This window comes from Schistocerca nitens, chromosome 2 (assembly GCF_023898315.1).
Source record: "Schistocerca nitens isolate TAMUIC-IGC-003100 chromosome 2, iqSchNite1.1, whole genome shotgun sequence".
Classification (NCBI taxonomy): domain Eukaryota; kingdom Metazoa; phylum Arthropoda; class Insecta; order Orthoptera; family Acrididae; genus Schistocerca; species Schistocerca nitens.
In genome coordinates this window covers 59,006,674-59,028,171 of record NC_064615.1, presented here as the reverse complement: position 1 = coordinate 59,028,171, position 21,498 = coordinate 59,006,674, and the positions used below count along the sequence as shown (strand labels likewise).

Sequence of the window (21,498 nt, the reverse complement as noted above, 5' to 3'; positions counted from 1 at the left end):
ATGAAAAGTAATAAGCTGATACGGGCATGCATCTGGAATGCGTTAGTTTCTACGATCCAGACAGTTACGACTTACTGTCTCATGTATGTACGTTGTTATTTGGATGAGGTATGAAGCCTAGGACGCCGTGATGGCATGTTCTTCATGACTGATGACCCGTAAGTACATTTCAGTTCAAATTGGTTCAAAAGCCTCTGAGCACTATGGGACTTAACATCTGACGTCATCAGTCCCCTAGAACTTAGAACTACTTAAACCTAACTAACCTAAGGACATCACACACATCCATGCCCGAGGCAGGATTCGAACCTGCAACCGGTGCGGTCGCGCGGCTCCAGACTGAAGCGCCTAGAACCGCTCGGCCACACTGGCCGGTTACATTTCTGTGTTTGTGATCATGCATATTGTATTGGACAACTAATTCGTAACGATGGACCGTACCGTGGGCTCTACAGGCAGCTGACAAAAATCACTTTCTGTGTGATTTTGTTCAAATCGACGTTTTACACACCATTCAGCAATAAAAATCTGTTTTCGATCTGGCGATGAAAGCATAAGAGAACGTCAGTGGCGTTTGGCATTCAAAGAAGGGCCGTCGAAAATTCGCAGGCTTTTTTTTACTCACAGAAGAGCGTTACCAAACTATGATAAACCTAAACTGGCACGCGCTTGAAAATAGAAGTCAGTTATTTCACGAGAGCCAACTGACAACATATGAGAAACAATGTTAAGTGAACAGTCTCAGATCTACTTCAGCACCATAAATGTCGCTCCTGTAAGGACAATGAAAACAAGATTTGACTAACTGCAGCGCCACAGAGGAATTTAAACATTCTTACCGCGCTCCATACGTGATTATCCTAACATGTGGTACAATGCTAAGTACCATCTGCGATGCACTACACAGCTATTTGCAGAGTACGTGTATCTATATGATGGTATCTGTTCTTTTGGGCATGTCCGAAAGAACAGATACAATAGGTGACCATGCGGCGGTCCAGAATGAAATGATACCCACGCTGTCGACAGGCGTTGATATACATCAACGGGGGCAGTTGATAATGTGTGCCCCGACCGGGACTCAAACCCGGGATCCCCTACTTATATGGCAGACGCTCCATCCATCTGAGCCACCAAGGACAAAATCGCTCTGAGCACTATGGGACTTAATTTCTGAGGTCATCAGTCCCCTAGAACTTAGAACTACTTAAACCTAACTAACCTAAGGACGTCACACACATCCATGCTCGAGGCAGGATTCGAACCTGCGACCGTAGCGGTCGCGCGGTTCCAGACTGTAGCGCCCAGAACCGCTCGGCCACTCCGGTCGGCGCCACGAAGGACACAGAGGATAGTGCGACTGCAGGGATTTATCCGCTGCACGCTCCCCGTGAGACCCACATACCCAAATTAATGTCCACACACTCCATTCGTAGTGCCCCTGACCATTACACTCATTATTCGCGCAGACCATCGTACCGAGTCCCGTAAGAGTTCGGGCAATATGTGTGCGTCCGCACAGAAGAAGAAGGTCAATGGCCGGTTAACCTCAACTATATGAAGATGGTATCTGTTCTTTCGGACATGTCCGAAAGGCCGGCCGGAGTGGCCGAGCGGTTCTAGGTGCTTCAGTCTGAAACCACGCGACTGCTACGATCGCAGGTTCGAATCCTGCCTCGGGCATGGATGTATGTTATGTCCTTAGGTTAGTTAGGTTTAAGTAGTTCTACGTTCTGGGGGACTGATGACCTCAGAAGTTAAGTCCCATAGTGCTCACAGCTATTTGAGCCATGTCCGAAAGAACAGATACCATCTTCATATCTCTGCAGTACCCTCGGTGGCTCAGATGGATAGAGCGTCTGCCAAGTAAGAAGGAGATCCCGGGTTCGAGTCCCTGTCGGAGCACACATTTTCAACTGTCCGCGTTGATGTACATCAACGACTGTCGACAGCGTAGGGTCTTGATTTAATTATAATTTCACGCGTATGTATGTTAATGTACACTCCTGGAAATGGAAAAAAGAACACATTGACACCGGTGTGTCAGACCCACCATACTTGCTCCGGACACTGCGAGAGGGCTGTACAAGCAATGATCACACGCACGGCACAGCGGACACACCAGGAACCGCGGTGTTGGCCGTCGAATGGCGCTAGCTGCGCAGCATTTGTGCACCGCCGCCGTCAGTGTCAGCCAGTTTGCCGTGGCATACGGAGCTCCATCGCAGTCTTTAACACTGGTAGCATGCCGCGACAGCGTGGACGTGAACCGTATGTGCAGTTGACGGACTTTGAGCGAGGGCGTATAGTGGGCATGCGGGAGGCCGGGTGGACGTACCGCCGAATTGCTCAACACGTGGGGCGTGAGGTCTCCACAGTACATCGATGTTGTCGCCAGTGGTCGGCGGAAGGTGCACGTGCCCGTCGACCTGGGACCGGACCGCAGCGACGCACGGATGCACGCCAAGACCGTAGGATCCTACGCAGTGCCGTAGGGGACCGCACCGCCACTTCCCAGCAAATTAGGGACACTGTTGCTCCTGGGGTATCGGCGAGGACCATTCGCAACCGTCTCCATGAAGCTGGGCTACGGTCCCGCACACCGTTAGGCCGTCTTCCGCTCACGCCCCAACATCGTGCAGCCCGCCTCCAGTGGTGTCGCGACAGGCATGAATGGAGGGACGAATGGAGACGTGTCGTCTTCAGCGATGAGAGTCGCTTCTGCCTTGGTGCCAATGATGGTCGTATGCGTGTTTGGCGCCGTGCAGGTGAGCGCCACAATCAGGACTGCATACGACCGAAGCACACAGGGCCAACACCCGGCATCATGGTGTGGGGAGCGATCTCCTACACTGGCCGTACACCACTGGTGATCGTCGAGGGGACACTGAATAGTGCACGGTACATCCAAACCGTCATCGAACCCATCGTTCTACCATTCCTAGACCGGCAAGGGAACTTGCTGTTCCAACAGGACAATGCACGTCCGCATGTATCCCGTGCCACCCAACGTGCTCTAGAAGGTGTAAGTCAACTACCCTGGCCAGCAAGATCTCCGGATCTGTCCCCCATTGAGCATGTTTGGGACTGGATGAAGCGTCGTCTCACGCGGTCTGCACGTCCAGCACGAACGCTGGTCCAACTGAGGCGCCAGGTGGAAGTGGCATGGCAAGCCGTTCCACAGGACTACATCCAGCATCTCTACGATCGTCTCCATGGGAGAATAGCAGCCTGCATTGCTGCGAAAGGTGGATATACACTGTACTAGTACCGACATTGTGCATGCTCTGTTGCCTGTGTCTATGTGCCTGTGGTTCTGTCAGTGTGATCATGTGATGTATCTGACCCCAGGAATGTGTCAATAAAGTTTCCCCTTCCTGGGACAATGAATTCACGGTGTTCTTATTTCAATTTCCAGGAGTGTAGTACATTTGAGCGTGTTCATTCAATGCAACGGACAGCTGAAGCTTCCTGTCAGGCGGAAAGTGGAGAAAAAAAAAAAATTGGAAATTTGTGGTAAGGCCTTAAGAGACCAAACTGCTGAGGTCATCGGTCCCTAAGCTTACACACCATATATTATAACTTAAATTAACTTACACTAAAGACGACACACACACATACACACCCATGCCCGAGGGAGGACTCGAGCCTCTGACGGGGACAGCCGCGTGGACCGTGACAAGACGCTCTAGACCACGCAGCTAGCCCGCCCGGCGAAAGTGGAAAAAAAAATGGTTCATATGGCTCTGAGTACTATGGGACTGATCTGAGGTCATCAGTGCCCTAGAACTTAGCTTAAACCTAACTAACTTAAGGACATCACACACATCCATGCCCGAGGCAGGATTCGAACCTGCGACCGTAGCAGTCGCGCGGTTCCGTACTGAAGCGCCTAGAACCAGCGAAAGTGGAGAATTTGAACAACTTATGCTATGTATATTGTGTGCCGTGTCGAACGGCAAGGCTATTTTCCCTGGCGCCAGCGATCTTGTTCTTGGATATGTGGCACTGGAGGCACTAGAGCGCGTTTGTTGTGGCAAGGGACCCGTGGGATATATGGGTCCCCACAACGAACTTGTGAAATCACACTAGTTACCTCCACCAAGATACATCACGAATGCTCACCAACGTCCGCTGCGACACAGAAAATCAGTATATAAATGAAAAAATACTCGCTAAATTTCTTAAATTTGTTATGTGTCATCGAGACCTGGAGTTCATTCAAAGCGCAGTTTCGAACTACTAATGGTGACTTGCTCTCCACTGGAGACGTTCACTGCAACTCCTAAGACCTATAGAGTCACATGCTGTGACGTATGCCACAGGGCCCGTATATCTGGTTGGCCCCATTGCGGGACATGTGACCGCGGTAAGCGCTACCATCGCACAATCAAGAGAGCTCATTTATGTCGTTGGCATGTGTGCTGTACCGAGAGAAAGTGACAACTTCAACTTGAGCCAGCATCGGAGGCCACTGTGGTTGGTGGTTAACAATTCATGGTTCACACTTGCTCGGCATCGGCGTGGCTAGTCGGAGCGGTCATTTCTTGAAGAGATACGAACAAGGCTGGTATGAAAGGAGCCAAGTCCAAACGGCCTGGCGGAGTCGGTGGAGTGGTACTGGACGGACAGCGATCAGTACAGAAGGCGGTCGTGTGGACAGCAAGCTCCGGCCACGCACACAGCAGTGTAGTGAAAGTGAGGAATGGCTTCAGCAGATGGCGAGGAGCACAGTCAGAGTGCGTTTGGTGTTAATATTGCTAACCTGCTAAGCTTTGTTTCAAGTGGAGTCACAATGTTTTGTACAACAGCGTGAAGGTTCAAATGGCTCTGAGCACTATGGGGCTCAACTGCTGAGGTCATTAGTCCCCTAGAACTTAGAACTACTTAAACCTAACTAACCTAAGGACATCACAAACATCCATGCCCGAGGCAGGATTCGAACCTGCGACCGTAGCGGTCTTGCGGTTCCAGGCTGCAGCGCCTTTAACCGCACGGCCACTTCGGCCGGCAACAGTGTGAAGATACATTAGGTGCTGCCCATTGTAATTCAATGGGCTTTGGAAATTTGTGAGCGCTGTCTAATGCAGACAGACCACGCAATAGTGAATTATACATCGGTAAGCGGTTCTGTCTATCAGTAAACACTACACGCGCGACTGTACTAATTAAATAAGACTTTCTGTTACAACAACTATTCTGTTCTCTAAACAGTTATCTTAAATTGTGCTCCAGTCTTATTATTTTCGAACCAGTGGTTCACTTTAGTGTAATAAAAATTATTATAGAGGTTTATGTTACATGTTTTTTCACATGTGTATTTTGATTGCTGATTATTTATACCTAAGTATGGATAGTGGCTAGTGCTGTTAGTAGTTATACAGTAAGGAGTAGTTAGGGCATATTCTGAGGCATGAAGGGATCACCAGTTTAGTATTGGAGGACAGCGTGGAGGGTAAAAACCGTAGAGGAAGACCAAGAGATGAATACACTAAACAGATTCAGAAAGATGTAGGTTGCGTTAGGTACTGGGAGATGAAGAACCTTGCACAGGGTAGACTATCACGGAGAGCTGCATCAAACTAGTCTCTGGACTAAAGACCACAACTACAACAACAGTGGCTGTATCACGTATTCTGTATCCTATATAAGTTGTTGAAATTTTGTTTTTGTGGAGATCCACAGCCTCTAAATGCTTAATAAAGGGAAACATGGTCCATAATAGACTGCCGGCCGGTGTGGCCACACGGTTCTAGGCGCTTCAGTCTGGAACCACGCAACCGCTACGGTCGCAGGTTCGAATCCTGCCTCGGGCATGGACGTGTGTGTTGTACTTACGTTAGTTACGTTTAAGTAGTTCTAAGTTCTAGGGGACTGATGACCTCAGATATTAAGTCCCATAGTGCTCAGAGCCATAAAAGACTGCAATGTTGACAATGCTTGTTTAACTGATGACTAACTGACAACCTCAGCTGCCGACAGGTGTTGTTGATATACCTGTCGGCAGCTGAGGTTGTCAGTTAGTCATCATTTATTCCAGGGAAAAGCTGCAAGGTCATCAACAGTAATTGTTCTTTCGAGAACAAGTTACTGTCTTCATGCTTATTTAAGTCATGCGATAACCCAATTTCGAATACTCGCCATTTTCAAGCATAATTACATGTAAAACGTTTATTACTAATGTGCTTGAAAACGAAAAGTCGTCGACATTAGTAGATCGCGAAATTTAAATAGAGATCGTTTGCATTACAACGTACGAGTACATTTTTTACTATATAAGTTGACTATTTTCTAGCATAAAGACTTGCTAGTGTCATAACTATTTTTAACTGTTATGAAGCTTTTTTTGCGCATTGCAGGACCCGGGTATTTATTTTGTATTGTTAATTGTTATTTTAAAGACGATATTTTGTGTTTTTGCCGGCCGCGGTGGTCTAGCGGTTCTGGCGCTGCAGTCCGGAACCGCGGGACTGCTACGGTCGCAGGTTCGAATCCTGCCTCGGGCATGGGTGTGTGTGATGTCCTTAGGTTAGTTAGGTTTCAGTAGTTCTAAGTTCTAGGGGACTTATGACCTAAGATGTTGAGTCCCATAGTGCTCAGAGCCATTTTTTTTTTTTGTGTTTTTGAGCCCTGCTGAGGTTTATTCTGATTTCAAAGAACTAATAGTTACACCAAAGGGATTTATCTTTTGTATATTGATATTCTGCATGTTACATAGTTATCAAAACTGAGCTCACATCTGCACAGCTACCAGCCCGGACACCACTCCAACTAAATCTCATGCACAAGTTTGTATAGCGCAAAAACGAGTTCGTTAGTTAGTCAGTTAATTAGTTTCATGTTCCTCATATCATTTCCACGATAAATTGAAATGATGTAGGTTCACACTGCAAATTGCTTTGCAATTATGGCGATATGTATGGTGTTTGTTTCCAAATTTTAATTTGCTCTATGAGAGACATTTTATATCACTGGGCAACTGGTCAAAAGTCCTAATTGTGGCACTGTACGACCCTTTGTGTGCTAAAGATAACCTCAGTATGAAGTAATGAATATCATTTTTCCTTCTGGTGTTATAATTATGTACCGGTACGTCACCGTTTCTTTTGAACTGCAGTGGATTATTTACGACGAACTTCATGAGTGAACAAATATACTGTCAAGCAGTACCCAGAATGCTCAACTACTTGAACGGATGTCTACAAGATGATCGTCGATGAGCACCACACATCATGTTTACAGCGCGCTTTTGAGCAACGAACGTTAGTTCAGTTCATTTACAGTGTGCAATACTCTCGTAATGCGGAAATTAAGTAGAGGGTATTTCAAAAATATCCTTCTGATTTCACGTGATTATATCTTCTGCATTTATCAAGATAGAAACTTAGAGTGAATTGTAGCTTGAGCACCGACTCTGAAAGTTTACGTCGGCACCATTTGTAATTTATCGGGTCACATGGTTATCAAATGGTGTTTACCTGGTGCAGTTAGATCGCTCGCTTATTCATTAAGCAGTGTGCAGTGCATCGAGATGCCGATAATAGCCGCACTGGATTAGCCGAGCGGTCTAGGGCGCTGTAGTCATGGACTGTGTGGATAGCCCCGGCGGAGGTTCGAGTCCTCCCTCGGGCATGGGTGTGTGTGTTTGTCCTTAGGATAATTTAGGTTAAGTAGTGTGTAAGCTTATGGTTAAAAATGGCTCTGAGCACTATGGGACTTAACATCTGAGGTCATCAGTCCCCTAGAACTTAGAACTACTTAAACCTAACGACATCACACACACCCAAGCCCGAGGCAGGATTCGAACCTGCGACCGTAGCGGTCGCGCGGTTCCAGACTGACGCGCCTAGAACCACTCGGCCACAACGCCCGGCTAAGCTTAGGGACTGATGACCTTAGCAGTTAAGACCCATAAGATGTCACACGCATTTGAACATTTTTTTGCCGATAATACATTACCACGAAGCGTTTTGCCGTCACCATTTCCGTAGGTATTACTGAGACCCGTCTGCACGTAAGAGCATTTCTTAACAACGAGTTACCACAGAGATGAATCGGCCATATGGAACTTGCATACCTTGCATTGCACCACAGGCCACCAAAATCGCCTGTCCTCATGATACGGTAGGTGATTTATTTTGTAGCGCTGTGTGTGCCTCTCCTTCAACGTCGTCGGCTGAACTACGATGCTGCACAGCAGTATTACTGAATGGCACGGCACATTTCTTTAAGACTGATACTAACAAGGGAACCTCCCCATCGCACCCCCCTCAGATTTAGTTATAAGTTGGCACAGTGGATAGGCCTTGAAAAACCGAACACAGATCAATTGAGAAAACAGGAAGAAGTTGTGTGGAACTGTGAAAAAATAAGTAAAATATACAAACTGAGTAGTTGATGGGAAGATAGGCAATATCAAGGACACAGAGACCACAGGAGCGCCGTGGTCTCGTGGTAACGTGAGCAGTTGCGGCGCGAGAGGTCCTTGGTTCAAATCTTACATCGAGTGAAAACTTTAATTTTTTATTTTCAGTTTATGTAACAAACTCTTATGTTTTCATCACTTTTTTGGGAGTGATTATCACATCCACAAGAAAACCTAAATCTGGCAAGGTAGAAGAATCTTTTTACCCATTCGCCAAGTGTACAAGTTAGGTGGGTCGACAACATATTCCTGTCATGTGACGCACATGCCGTCACCAGTGTCGTATAGAATATATCAGATGTGTTTTCCTGTGGAGGAATCGGTTGACCTATGACCTTGCGATCAAATGTTTTCGGTTCCGATTGGAGAGGCACGTCCTTTCGTCTACTAATCGCACGGTTTTGCGATGCGGTCGCAAAACACAGACACTAAACTTATTACAGTGAACAGAGACGTCAATGAACGAACTGACAGATAATAACTATGCAAAAATAAAGAAAGTAAAATTTTCACTCGTGGGAAGACTTGAATCAAGGACCTCTTTTTCTGCAGCTGCTCACGCTACCACGGGACCACGGCACTGCTGAGCTCACGTCCTCCTTGATGTTACCTATGTGTCCCATGGACTACTCAGTTTGTATATTTTGCTTATTTTTTCACAGTTTCACACAACTTCTTCCTGTTTTCTCAACTGATGTGTGTTCAGTTTATCAAGGCCTATCCACTGTGCCAAGTTATAACTAAATCTGAGGGGGGTGCGATGGGGAGGTTCCCTTGTAAGTGCCATTGGTTCGCCCACCTACTCGCTGGCCAAGTTTTTGACTACGCTGCTAAAACCACATGTGGGCCGTTCGGACTCTTATATAAAGAATTCGACACATTTCATCAGCAGATTGAATGGCATAGTGGTCCAGCCGGAGGACATATTGGTCAGCTTCGATGTGGTATCGCTGTTTACCATGGTTCCACTTAATGATGTATTGGAACAGCTGGATCGAATTTTTCCTGCCGATATTTCAGAACTGTTTAAGTGTTGTTTGACGACCACATACTTCAAGTGGAAGGAACAGTTTTATGAGCAAACGGATGGCGTGGCTATGGGAAGCCCCCTAAGTCCCGTAATTGCAAACTTCTTTATGGAGAAATTCGAAGAACAGGCCTTAGGTACTGCCAGCAAAAAACCAAATATATGGTTCCGATACGTGGATGACACGTTTGTGCTGTGGAGATATGGTAGGGAGGAACTAAGCCGGTTCCATGACCATCTGAACAGTATAAACTCGAGAATTCAGTTTACAACGGAGGAGGAGGTAGACGGCAAGTTACATTTCCTCGATGTGCTTGTTTTTAGAAACGAAAATGGTAGTTTGGGCCACTCAGTATACCGCAAACCCACGCACACGGACCGTTATTTGCACCGGGATTCGAACCACCACCCACAACAGAAGCGGGGTGTTGTCAAGACGTTAGCGGACAGAGCTAGAAATATTTGTGAACCTGAGTTGCTCGACGCTGAGATGGAACATCTCCACAATGCACTAATGAAGAACGGATATTCGTCCGCCGAAATAAAACGTGCGTTGAGGCACCCACGCAGAAATCATACTGACGTACAGGCTACTGCAAAATCTAAGGTTTTCCTGTCGTTTGTTAAAAATGTAACGGAAAGAATAGGGAGGATCTTGACGAAGCGGAATATTACCGTAATTTACAAGCCCACCAGGAAGATACGGGAATACCTTAAGCCTGCCAAGGACGCTCGCAAACCACTGGAAAAAGCTGGAGTGTATAGGATCCCATGCAGCTGTGGTGATGTTTATGTGGGTACCACTAAAAGAACTATTTCTAAACGTTTGGAAGAGCATAAGGGAAATTGCAGAAGAGGAGAAACGGAACGATCAGCTGTTGCGGAGCATGCTTTCCAGCCAGGGAACCACAATATTCGTTTCGAGGAGACGCAAGTACTAGCGGCCACAAGCGGATATTACGAAAGGCTCTACAGGGAGGCAATCGAAATCGCTAAACACCCAAATAATTTCAACTGAAAGGAGGATGGTGTGAAATTAAACGGTATATGGATGCCGGTGTTAAAGAAGATGTGTACCACCCGTCCACTACTGGGTGATGGCAACGGCGATCGACGGCGACGGACAGCGGCCAATTGCACCGGCGTTTTCAAAACACGTGACGTCACGCCGCGGCGTGGGAGCGCGCGGACACGGAATTTAGCGGCAGTCAGTAGCGAGCCAGTGGGTATGTTGGACCTTCCATCGAGCTACGGATCCCCTTGAAGATGTCTCCCACAGTCGGAGACGAAACGTTGGGAATCGACACAGAATTCGTCAACCGACCACGGCATAACAGCCCGGATAATTATAATGGACATGATATTTCCGGCCGTGAAAGTCTACATTTTAGTATCTGACTATATTCCGTTACTCTCGTTTCACTTTTTTTGATGTTCATCTTGTATTCTCCTTTCAAGACCGTCTCCGTTCGATTCAACTGCTCTTCCAAGCCTTTTGCTGTCTCTGAGAGAATTACAATGTCATCGGCAAACATCAAAGTTTTTATATCTTCTCCTTGGACGTTAATTCCTGCTCTAAATATTTCTTTGTTTTACTTTACTGCTTGCTCAGTTTACAGACTGAGTAGCATCGGTAACAGTGTACAATCCTGTCTCACTCCCATCTCAATCATTGCTTCTCTTCCATGCCCCTCGACTCTGATTACTGCCGTCTGGTTTCTGTACAAGGAGTAAGCAACCTTTCGCTCCCTGTAACATATTCCTGCCATCTTCAGAATTCCAAAGAGTATCTTCCTGTCAAGATTAACAGAAGCTTTCTCTAAGACTACAGACCTACGTTACACCGTTGCAAAAAGTGTGTGTGTGTGTGTGTGGGGGGGGGGGGGGGGTAAGTTCCTTCGCGTACTCTGTGTAAAATCGAACTGGTATCCCATCAGGTCCAGCGCCCTTTCCTCCTTTGAGCGATTTTAATTGTTTTTCTATCTCTCTGTCATCTTTGTCGATATCTACCATTTTGTCATCTGTGCGACAATCTAGAGAAGGAACTACAGTGCAGTCTTTTTCCAAAGTTGTTTCACAGAGGAAGACTGCATTGTAGTTCCTTCTCTAGATTGTCGCACAGATGACAAAATGGTAGATATCGACAAAGATGACAGAGGGATAGAAAAAAACTTAAAATCGCTCAAAAGAGGAAAGCCCGCTGGACCTGATGGGATACGAGTTCGATTGTAGACAGAGTACGCGAAGGAACTTGGCCCCCTTCTTGCAGCAGTGTACCGTAGGTCTCTACAAGAACGTAGCGTTTCAAATGGCTCTGAGCACTATGCGACTTAACTGCTGAGGTCATCAGTCGCCTAGAACTTAGAACTAATTAAACCTAACTAACCTAAGGACATCACACACATCCATGCCCGAGGCAGGATTCGAACCTGCGACCGGAGCGGTCGCTCGGCTCCAGACTGTAGAGCCTAGAACCGCACGGCCACTTCGGCCGTAGCGTTTCAAAAGATTGGCAAAGGGCGCAGGTCATCCCCGTTTTCAAGAAGGGACGTCGAACAGATGTGCAGAACTATAGATCTATATCTCTAACGTCGATTAGTTGTAGAGTTTTGGAACACATACTATGTTCGAGGATAATAACTTTTCTGGAGACTAGAAATCTGCTCTGTAGGAGTCAGCATGGGTTTCGAAGAAGACGATCGTGTGAAACCCAGCTCGCGCTATTCGTCCACGAGACTCAGAGGGCCATAGACACGGGTTTCCATGTAGATGACGTGTTTCTTGGCTTCCGCAAGGCGTTTGATACATTTCCCCACAGTCGTTTAATGAAAAAAGTAAGAACATATGGGCTATCAGACCAATTAGACCAATTGCGTGACTGGATTGAAGAGTTCCTAGATAACAGAACGCAGCATGTCATTTTCAATTGAGAGAAGTCTTCTGAAGAAAGAGTGTGTCGCAGGGGAGTGTCGTATGACCGTTGCTATTCGTAATATATATAAATGATCTTGTGGATAACAACGGAATTTCACTGAGGCTTTTTGCGGATGATGCTGTAGTTTATCGAGAGGTTGTAACAATGGAAAATTGTACTGAAATGCAGGACTATCTGCAACGAATTGACGCATGGTGCAGGGAATGGCAATTGAATCTCAATTTAGACAAGTGTAATGTGCTGGTCTCGTGGTAACGTGAGCAGTTGCGGAGCGAGAGGTCCTTGGTTCAAATCTTACATCGAGTGAAAACTTTAATTTTTTATTTTCAGTTTATGTAACAAACTCTTATGTTTTCATCACTTTTTTGGGAGTGATTATCACATCCACAAGAAAACCTAAATCTGGCAAGGTAGAAGAATCTTTTTACCCATTCGCCAAGTGTACAAGTTAGGTGGGTCGACAACATATTCCTGTCATGTGACGCACATGCCGTCACCAGTGTCGTATAGAATATATCAGATGTGTTTTCCTGTGGAGGAATCGGTTGACCTATGACCTTGCGATCAAATGTTTTCGGTTCCGATTGGAGAGGCACGTCCTTTCGTCTACTAATCGCACGGTTTTGCGATGCGGTCGCAAAACACAGACACTAAACTTATTACAGTGAACAGAGACGTCAATGAACGAACTGACAGATAATAACTATGCAAAAATAAAGAAAGTAAAATTTTCACTCGTGGGAAGACTTGAATCAAGGACCTCTTTTTCTGCAGCTGCTCACGCTACCACGGGACCACGGCACTGCTGAGCTCACGTCCTCCTTGATGTTACCTATGTGTCCCATGGACTACTCAGTTTGTATATTTTGCTTATTTTTTCACAGTTTCACACAACTTCTTCCTGTTTTCTCAACTGATGTGTGTTCAGTTTATCAAGGCCTATCCACTGTGCCAAGTTATAACTAAATCTGAGGGGGGTGCGATGGGGAGGTTCCCTTGTAAGTGCCATTGGTTCGCCCACCTACTCGCTGGCCAAGTTTTTGACTACGCTGCTAAAACCACATGTGGGCCGTTCGGACTCTTATATAAAGAATTCGACACATTTCATCAGCAGATTGAATGGCATAGTGGTCCAGCCGGAGGACATATTGGTCAGCTTCGATGTGGTATCGCTGTTTACCATGGTTCCACTTAATGATGTATTGGAACAGCTGGATCGAATTTTTCCTGCCGATATTTCAGAACTGTTTAAGTGTTGTTTGACGACCACATACTTCAAGTGGAAGGAACAGTTTTATGAGCAAACGGATGGCGTGGCTATGGGAAGCCCCCTAAGTCCCGTAATTGCAAACTTCTTTATGGAGAAATTCGAAGAACAGGCCTTAGGTACTGCCAGCAAAAAACCAAATATATGGTTCCGATACGTGGATGACACGTTTGTGCTGTGGAGATATGGTAGGGAGGAACTAAGCCGGTTCCATGACCATCTGAACAGTATAAACTCGAGAATTCAGTTTACAACGGAGGAGGAGGTAGACGGCAAGTTACATTTCCTCGATGTGCTTGTTTTTAGAAACGAAAATGGTAGTTTGGGTCACTCAGTATACCGCAAACCCACGCACACGGACCGTTATTTGCACCGGGATTCGAACCACCACCCACAACAGAAGCGGGGTGTTGTCAAGACGTTAGCGGACAGAGCTAGAAATATTTGTGAACCTGAGTTGCTCGACGCTGAGATGGAACATCTCCACAATGCACTAATGAAGAACGGATATTCGTCCGCCGAAATAAAACGTGCGTTGAGGCACCCACGCAGAAATCATACTGACGTACAGGCTACTGCAAAATCTAAGGTTTTCCTGTCGTTTGTTAAAAATGTAACGGAAAGAATAGGGAGGATCTTGACGAAGCGGAATATTACCGTAATTTACAAGCCCACCAGGAAGATACGGGAATACCTTAAGCCTGCCAAGGACGCTCGCAAACCACTGGAAAAAGCTGGAGTGTATAGGATCCCATGCAGCTGTGGTGATGTTTATGTGGGTACCACTAAAAGAACTATTTCTAAACGTTTGGAAGAGCATAAGGGAAATTGCAGAAGAGGAGAAACGGAACGATCAGCTGTTGCGGAGCATGCTTTCCAGCCAGGGAACCACAATATTCGTTTCGAGGAGACGCAAGTACTAGCGGCCACAAGCGGATATTACGAAAGGCTCTACAGGGAGGCAATCGAAATCGCTAAACACCCAAATAATTTCAACTGAAAGGAGGATGGTGTGAAATTAAACGGTATATGGATGCCGGTGTTAAAGAAGATGTGTACCACCCGTCCACTACTGGGTGATGGCAACGGCGATCGACGGCGACGGACAGCGGCCAATTGCACCGGCGTTTTCAAAACACGTGACGTCACGCCGCGGCGTGGGAGCGCGCGGACACGGAATTTAGCGGCAGTCAGTAGCGAGCCAGTGGGTATGTTGGACCTTCCATCGAGCTACGGATCCCCTTGAAGATGTCTCCCACAGTCGGAGACGAAACGTTGGGAATCGACACAGAATTCGTCAACCGACCACGGCATAACAGCCCGGATAATTATAATGGACATGATATTTCCGGCCGTGAAAGTCTACATTTTAGTATCTGACTATATTCCGTTACTCTCGTTTCACTTTTTTTGATGTTCATCTTGTATTCTCCTTTCAAGACCGTCTCCGTTCGATTCAACTGCTCTTCCAAGCCTTTTGCTGTCTCTGAGAGAATTACAATGTCATCGGCAAACATCAAAGTTTTTATATCTTCTCCTTGGACGTTAATTCCTGCTCTAAATATTTCTTTGTTTTACTTTACTGCTTGCTCAGTTTACAGACTGAGTAGCATCGGTAACAGTGTACAATCCTGTCTCACTCCCATCTCAATCATTGCTTCTCTTCCATGCCCCTCGACTCTGATTACTGCCGTCTGGTTTCTGTACAAGGAGTAAGCAACCTTTCGCTCCCTGTAACATATTCCTGCCATCTTCAGAATTCCAAAGAGTATCTTCCTGTCAAGATTAACAGAAGCTTTCTCTAAGACTACAGACCTACGTTACACCGTTGCAAAAAGTGTGTGTGTGTGTGTGGGGGGGGGGGGGGGAGTAAGTTCCTTCGCGTACTCTGTGTAAAATCGAACTGGTATCCCATCAGGTCCAGCGCCCTTTCCTCCTTTGAGCGATTTTAATTGTTTTTCTATCTCTCTGTCATCTTTGTCGATATCTACCATTTTGTCATCTGTGCGACAATCTAGAGAAGGAACTACAGTGCAGTCTTTTTCCAAAGTTGTTTCACAGAGGAAGACTGCATTGTAGTTCCTTCTCTAGATTGTCGCACAGATGACAAAATGGTAGATATCGACAAAGATGACAGAGGGATAGAAAAAAACTTAAAATCGCTCAAAAGAGGAAAGCCCGCTGGACCTGATGGGATACGAGTTCGATTGTAGACAGAGTACGCGAAGGAACTTGGCCCCCTTCTTGCAGCAGTGTACCGTAGGTCTCTACAAGAACGTAGCGTTTCAAATGGCTCTGAGCACTATGCGACTTAACTGCTGAGGTCATCAGTCGCCTAGAACTTAGAACTAATTAAACCTAACTAACCTAAGGACATCACACACATCCATGCCCGAGGCAGGATTCGAACCTGCGACCGGAGCGGTCGCTCGGCTCCAGACTGTAGAGCCTAGAACCGCACGGCCACTTCGGCCGTAGCGTTTCAAAAGATTGGCAAAGGGCGCAGGTCATCCCCGTTTTCAAGAAGGGACGTCGAACAGATGTGCAGAACTATAGATCTATATCTCTAACGTCGATTAGTTGTAGAGTTTTGGAACACATACTATGTTCGAGGATAATAACTTTTCTGGAGACTAGAAATCTGCTCTGTAGGAGTCAGCATGGGTTTCGAAGAAGACGATCGTGTGAAACCCAGCTCGCGCTATTCGTCCACGAGACTCAGAGGGCCATAGACACGGGTTTCCATGTAGATGACGTGTTTCTTGGCTTCCGCAAGGCGTTTGATACATTTCCCCACAGTCGTTTAATGAAAAAAGTAAGAACATATGGGCTATCAGACCAATTAGACCAATTGCGTGACTGGATTGAAGAGTTCCTAGATAACAGAACGCAGCATGTCATTTTCAATTGAGAGAAGTCTTCTGAAGAAAGAGTGTGTCGCAGGGGAGTGTCGTATGACCGTTGCTATTCGTAATATATATAAATGATCTTGTGGATAACAACGGAATTTCACTGAGGCTTTTTGCGGATGATGCTGTAGTTTATCGAGAGGTTGTAACAATGGAAAATTGTACTGAAATGCAGGACTATCTGCAACGAATTGACGCATGGTGCAGGGAATGGCAATTGAATCTCAATTTAGACAAGTGTAATGTGCTGCGAATACATAGAAAGAAAGATCCTTTATCATTTAGCTACAATATAACAGGTCAGCAACTGGAAGCAGTTAATTCCATAAATTATCTGGGAGTAGGCATTAGCAGTGATTTAAAATGGAATGACGATATAAAATTAATCGTCAGTAAAGCACATGCCCGACTGAGATTTATTGGAAGAATCCTAAGGAAATGCTGTCCGAAAACAAAGGGAGTAGGTTACAGTGCACTTGTTCGCCCACTGCTTGAATACTGCTCAACGGTGTGGGATCCGTACCAGATAGGGTTGATAGAAGAGATAGAGAAGATCCAACGGAGAGCAGTGCGCTTCGTTACAGGATCATTTAGTAATCGCGGAAGCGTTACGGAGATCAGAGGTAGACTCCAGTGGAAAACTCTGCAAGAGAGACGCTCAGTAGCTCGGTACAGGCTTTTGTTGGTGTTTCGAGAACATACCTTCACCGAGGAGTGAAGCAGTATATTGCTCCCTCCTATGTATGTCTCGCGAAGAGACCATGAACATAATATCAGAGAGATTAGATACTGAAAATCTTACTTTCCACGAACAATACGAGACTGGAATAGAAGGGAGGACCAGTAGAGGTACTCAAGCTACCCTCCGCCAGACACCGTCAGGAGGCTTGGGGAGTGTGGATGTAGATGTAGATGAGAAATGCTATAAAGGTAGATCTGCCTGTACTTACCCTCCCTTCTAAAAGATGTCGTAGGTCAGTATTGCCTCGCATGTTCCTACATCTCTCTGGAATCCACAGTGACCATCCCCGAGACCGGCTTCTACCAAGTTTTCGATTATTCTCTATTTCACAACCATTACTTATTAAACCGATAGTTCGGTAATATTCACACCTATCAGCACGCGCTTTCTTTGGGATTAGAGATTTTACGCACAAAACATAACCTACTGAATCGAATGGTGCTTTCGAAAATAAATACTGTGTAGTCCTCTGTGTATCTTAATATTCACTCCAAGTTTCTATGTTAATCCATGTAGAAGGTATAACATTATGAAACCAGGTAGACACGCAAATTAGGAGATCTATTTCGAAAGAAATTTCTTCCAAGTATTCATCTGTATTTAGGTGTTTTGCTTTGGACTCCATGTTTCAATAGGGTAATGTCTCCTGAGAGGGATTCTTCTGACAGCCAGTACTTTCCACAAGGACAGATTCTCATTAAGAGTGTGACACACCTGTCTGAGACTATGTAGCGGTGGGCACGTATACGTTCCGCTGACTTCCGCAATGGGATTCCCCACAGGGAGAGGGTTGGGGGCGCCGAATTAACGGCGCGCTGCCCCTGAGGATGTGGCGGTCAGGGTGTATAACCTGCGGTGGGCGATAAGGAGCCGCTTCCGCCACGAGAGCAATCAATACCGCAAGGCCGGCGGCTGTAGGCGGCGAGGCGCGCCACGGCGTGCATAGCTGGAGGCTGGAGGCTGGAGGCTGGAGGGTGGAGGCTGGAGGCTGGAGGCCGCCCTCAGATAACAGGTGTCCTGCCCGCCCACAATTATCTGATACCGGGTCCCCGGGGCCGGGCGACGGCGCGGGCAGTTATCACTTCTGCTCTGCTGCGCGGGCCACCCTCTTGCGTGTCTTCTCGCCGAACACAATCCACTGGTATCCATCGGCTCTCCACAACCTTCTTTCTTGGACAGATAGCTTCAAATCCTTACACGCACTAAAGCACTCTTTTTGAACTATACATACACTACTGCCCATTAAAATTGCTATACCAAGAAGAAATGCAGATAATAATCGGGTATTCATTGGACAAATATACTAGAACTGACATGTGATTACATTTTCACGCAATTTGGGTGCACAGATCCCGAGAAATCAGTACCCAGAACAACCACCTCTGGCCGTAATAACGGCCTTGATACGCCTGGTCATTGAGTCAAACAGAGCTTGGATGGCGTGTACAGGTACAGCTGCCCATGCGGCTTCAACATGATGCCACAGTTTATCAAGAGTAGTGACTGGCGTATTGTAACGAGCCAGTTGCTCGGCCACCATTGAACAGACGTTTTCAGTTGGTGAGAGATCTGGAGAATGTGCTGGCCAGAGCAGCAGCGGAACATCTTCTGTATCCAGAAAGGCCCGTACAGGCTCTGCAACATGCGGTCGTGGATTATCCTGCTGAAATGAAGCGTTTCGCAGGGATCGAATTAAGGGTAGAGCTACGGGTCGTAACACATCTGAAATGTAACGTCCACTGTTCAAAGTGCCGTCAATGCGAACAAGAGGTGACCAAGACGAGTAACCAATGGCACCCCATACCATCACGCAAAGTGATACGCCTGTATGGCGATGACGAATACACGCTTCCAATGTGAGTTCACCGCGATGTCGCCAAACACGGATGCGACCATCATGATGCTGTAAACAGAACCTGGATTCATCTGAAAGAATGTCATTTTGCCATTCGTGCACCGAGATTCGCCGTTGAGTACACCATCGCAGGCGCTCCTATCTGTGATGCAGCGTCAAGGGTAACTGCAGCCATGGTCCCCGAGCTGAGAGTCCATGCTGCTGCAAACGTCGTCGAACTGTCCGTGTAGATGGTTGTTATCTTGCAGACGTCCCCATCTGTTGACTCAGAAATCGAGACGTGGCTGCACTATCCGTACAGTCATGCGGATAAGATGCCTGTAGTCTCGACTGCTAGTGATACGAGGTCATTGAGATAAAGCACGGCGTTCCGATGCTCCCTGCCGCCGTTGGATAAGCAGCTGCAGCAGCAAGTCGTATACTCCTAGCTCACTCATTTGTTACATAGTTTAATTCTTAATTTCTTTGCGTGTTTTTGGTACTTGCATTGTTTTCCATAAAAGTCGGGCGTATTATAGTATTTGAGAGGTGTAGCATCGCGTTTTAGTACCTGAATAGTGTAAAATCGCGTAGTCTCCTTCCGCCGCCGAGCAGTGTGTCAGCATTGCGCAAGTAGCAGCATTACTGCATTTACTAGGCAATCTTGTATTTTAATAACCGTTTAAATTTTGTCGATTTGTTTGCGCTCTCTGTAGATTAGTTCAGAAGTTCTTTGCACAACAGTTTTTAGCATGGATAAGGACTGCAACTGCTGTGTTCGGATGCAGGCTGAGTTGGCATCCCTTCGCTCCCAGCTTCAGGCAGTGTTGGCTTCGGTCACACAGCTTGAGGCTGTTGCCAATGGGCATCACTGTGGTGGTCCGGATGGGGGTTTGTCGGGGACGGCCAGCTCGTCCCACGCATCCCCCGATCGGACTACGACTGTGGTTGCCCGGGATACTGCCCGCATTGAGGCTGATCCCTCACCTGTGGTAGAGTGGGAGGTCATCTCAAGGTGTGGTAGGGGGCGAAAGACATTCCGGAGGGCTGAACGGAAGGCCTCTCCCGTTTGTCTGACGAACCGGTTTCAGGCTCTGTCTCAGGCTGATACTGATCTTCGGCCTGACGTGGCTGCTTGTCCTGTTCCAGAGGTTGCCCCTCAGTCTGCAAGATCCGGGCGGTCGCAGAGGGTGGGCTTACTGGTAGTTGGGAGCTCCAACGTCAGGCGCGTAATGGGGCCCCTTAGGGAAATGGCAGCAAGAGAGGGGAAGAAAACCAATGTGCACTCCTTGTGCATACCGGGGGGAGTCATTCCAGATGTGGAAAGAGTCCTTCCGGATGCCATGAAGGGTACAGGGTGCACCCATCTGCAGGTGGTCGCTCATGTCGGCACCAACGATGTGTGTCGCTATGGATCGGGGGAAATCCTCTCTGGCTTCCGGCGGCTATCTGATTTGGTGAAGACTGCCAGTCTCGCTAGCGGGATGAAAGCAGAGCTCACCATCTGCAGCATCGTCGACAGGACTGACTGGGGACCTTTGGTACAGAGCCGAGTGGAGGGTCTGAATCAGAGACGGTTCTGCGACAATGTGGGCTGCAGATTCCTCGACTTGCGCCATAGGGTGGTGGGGTTTCGGGTTCCGCTGGATAGGTCAGGAGTCCACTACACGCAACAAGCGGCTACACGGGTAGCAGGGGTTGTGTGGCGTGGGCTGGGCGGTTTTTTAGGTTAGATGGCCTTGGGCAAGTACAGTAGGGGCAACAGCCTCAACGGGTGCGGGGAAAAGTCAGGACATGCGGGGACCAAGCAGCAATCGGTATTGTAATTGTCAACTGTCGAAGCTGCGTTGGTAAAGTACCGGAACTTCAAGCGCTGATAGAAAGCACCGAAGCTGAAATCGTTATAGGTACAGAAAGCTGGCTGAAGCCAGAGATAAATTCTGCCGAAATTTTTACAAAGGTACAGACGGTGTTTAGAAAGGATAGATTGCATGCAACCGGTGGTGGGGTGTTCGTTGCTGTTAGTAGTAGTTTATCCTGTAGTGAAGTAGAAGTGGATAGTTCCTGTTGAAACGTCCCCTTTGAAAAATTTATACACGACTGTGTTTATACTGACACACAATATTTTTTAGCGCAACGCAATCTGACTTTCAAAATTCCCTACAAAAGAATGGCCCTGACTAACATTAAACTATACCTTTCACAAATCACTTACCTCACAAAAATCTTCGCTGCTCAAGCTACTGCAATACAGCGAGCGCCACTACTGCCAGCTAATTAAAAGATTCAAACTATGGAAGGCACTAACTACTGATAGGGATAGTTAGCAAATGAAAGATATTAATAGAGAACAAAGAAT

At 46.8% G+C, this 21,498-nt stretch overlaps 1 protein-coding gene across 1 annotated transcript in view; it reads left to right on the top strand.

The window, feature by feature from the left end:
* The window catches only part of LOC126234834 (cyclic nucleotide-gated channel rod photoreceptor subunit alpha), a 1,223,148-nt gene that overhangs the window by 763,846 nt on the left and 437,804 nt on the right, over positions 1-21,498 (top strand). The gene's annotated exons all lie outside the window — the stretch shown is intronic.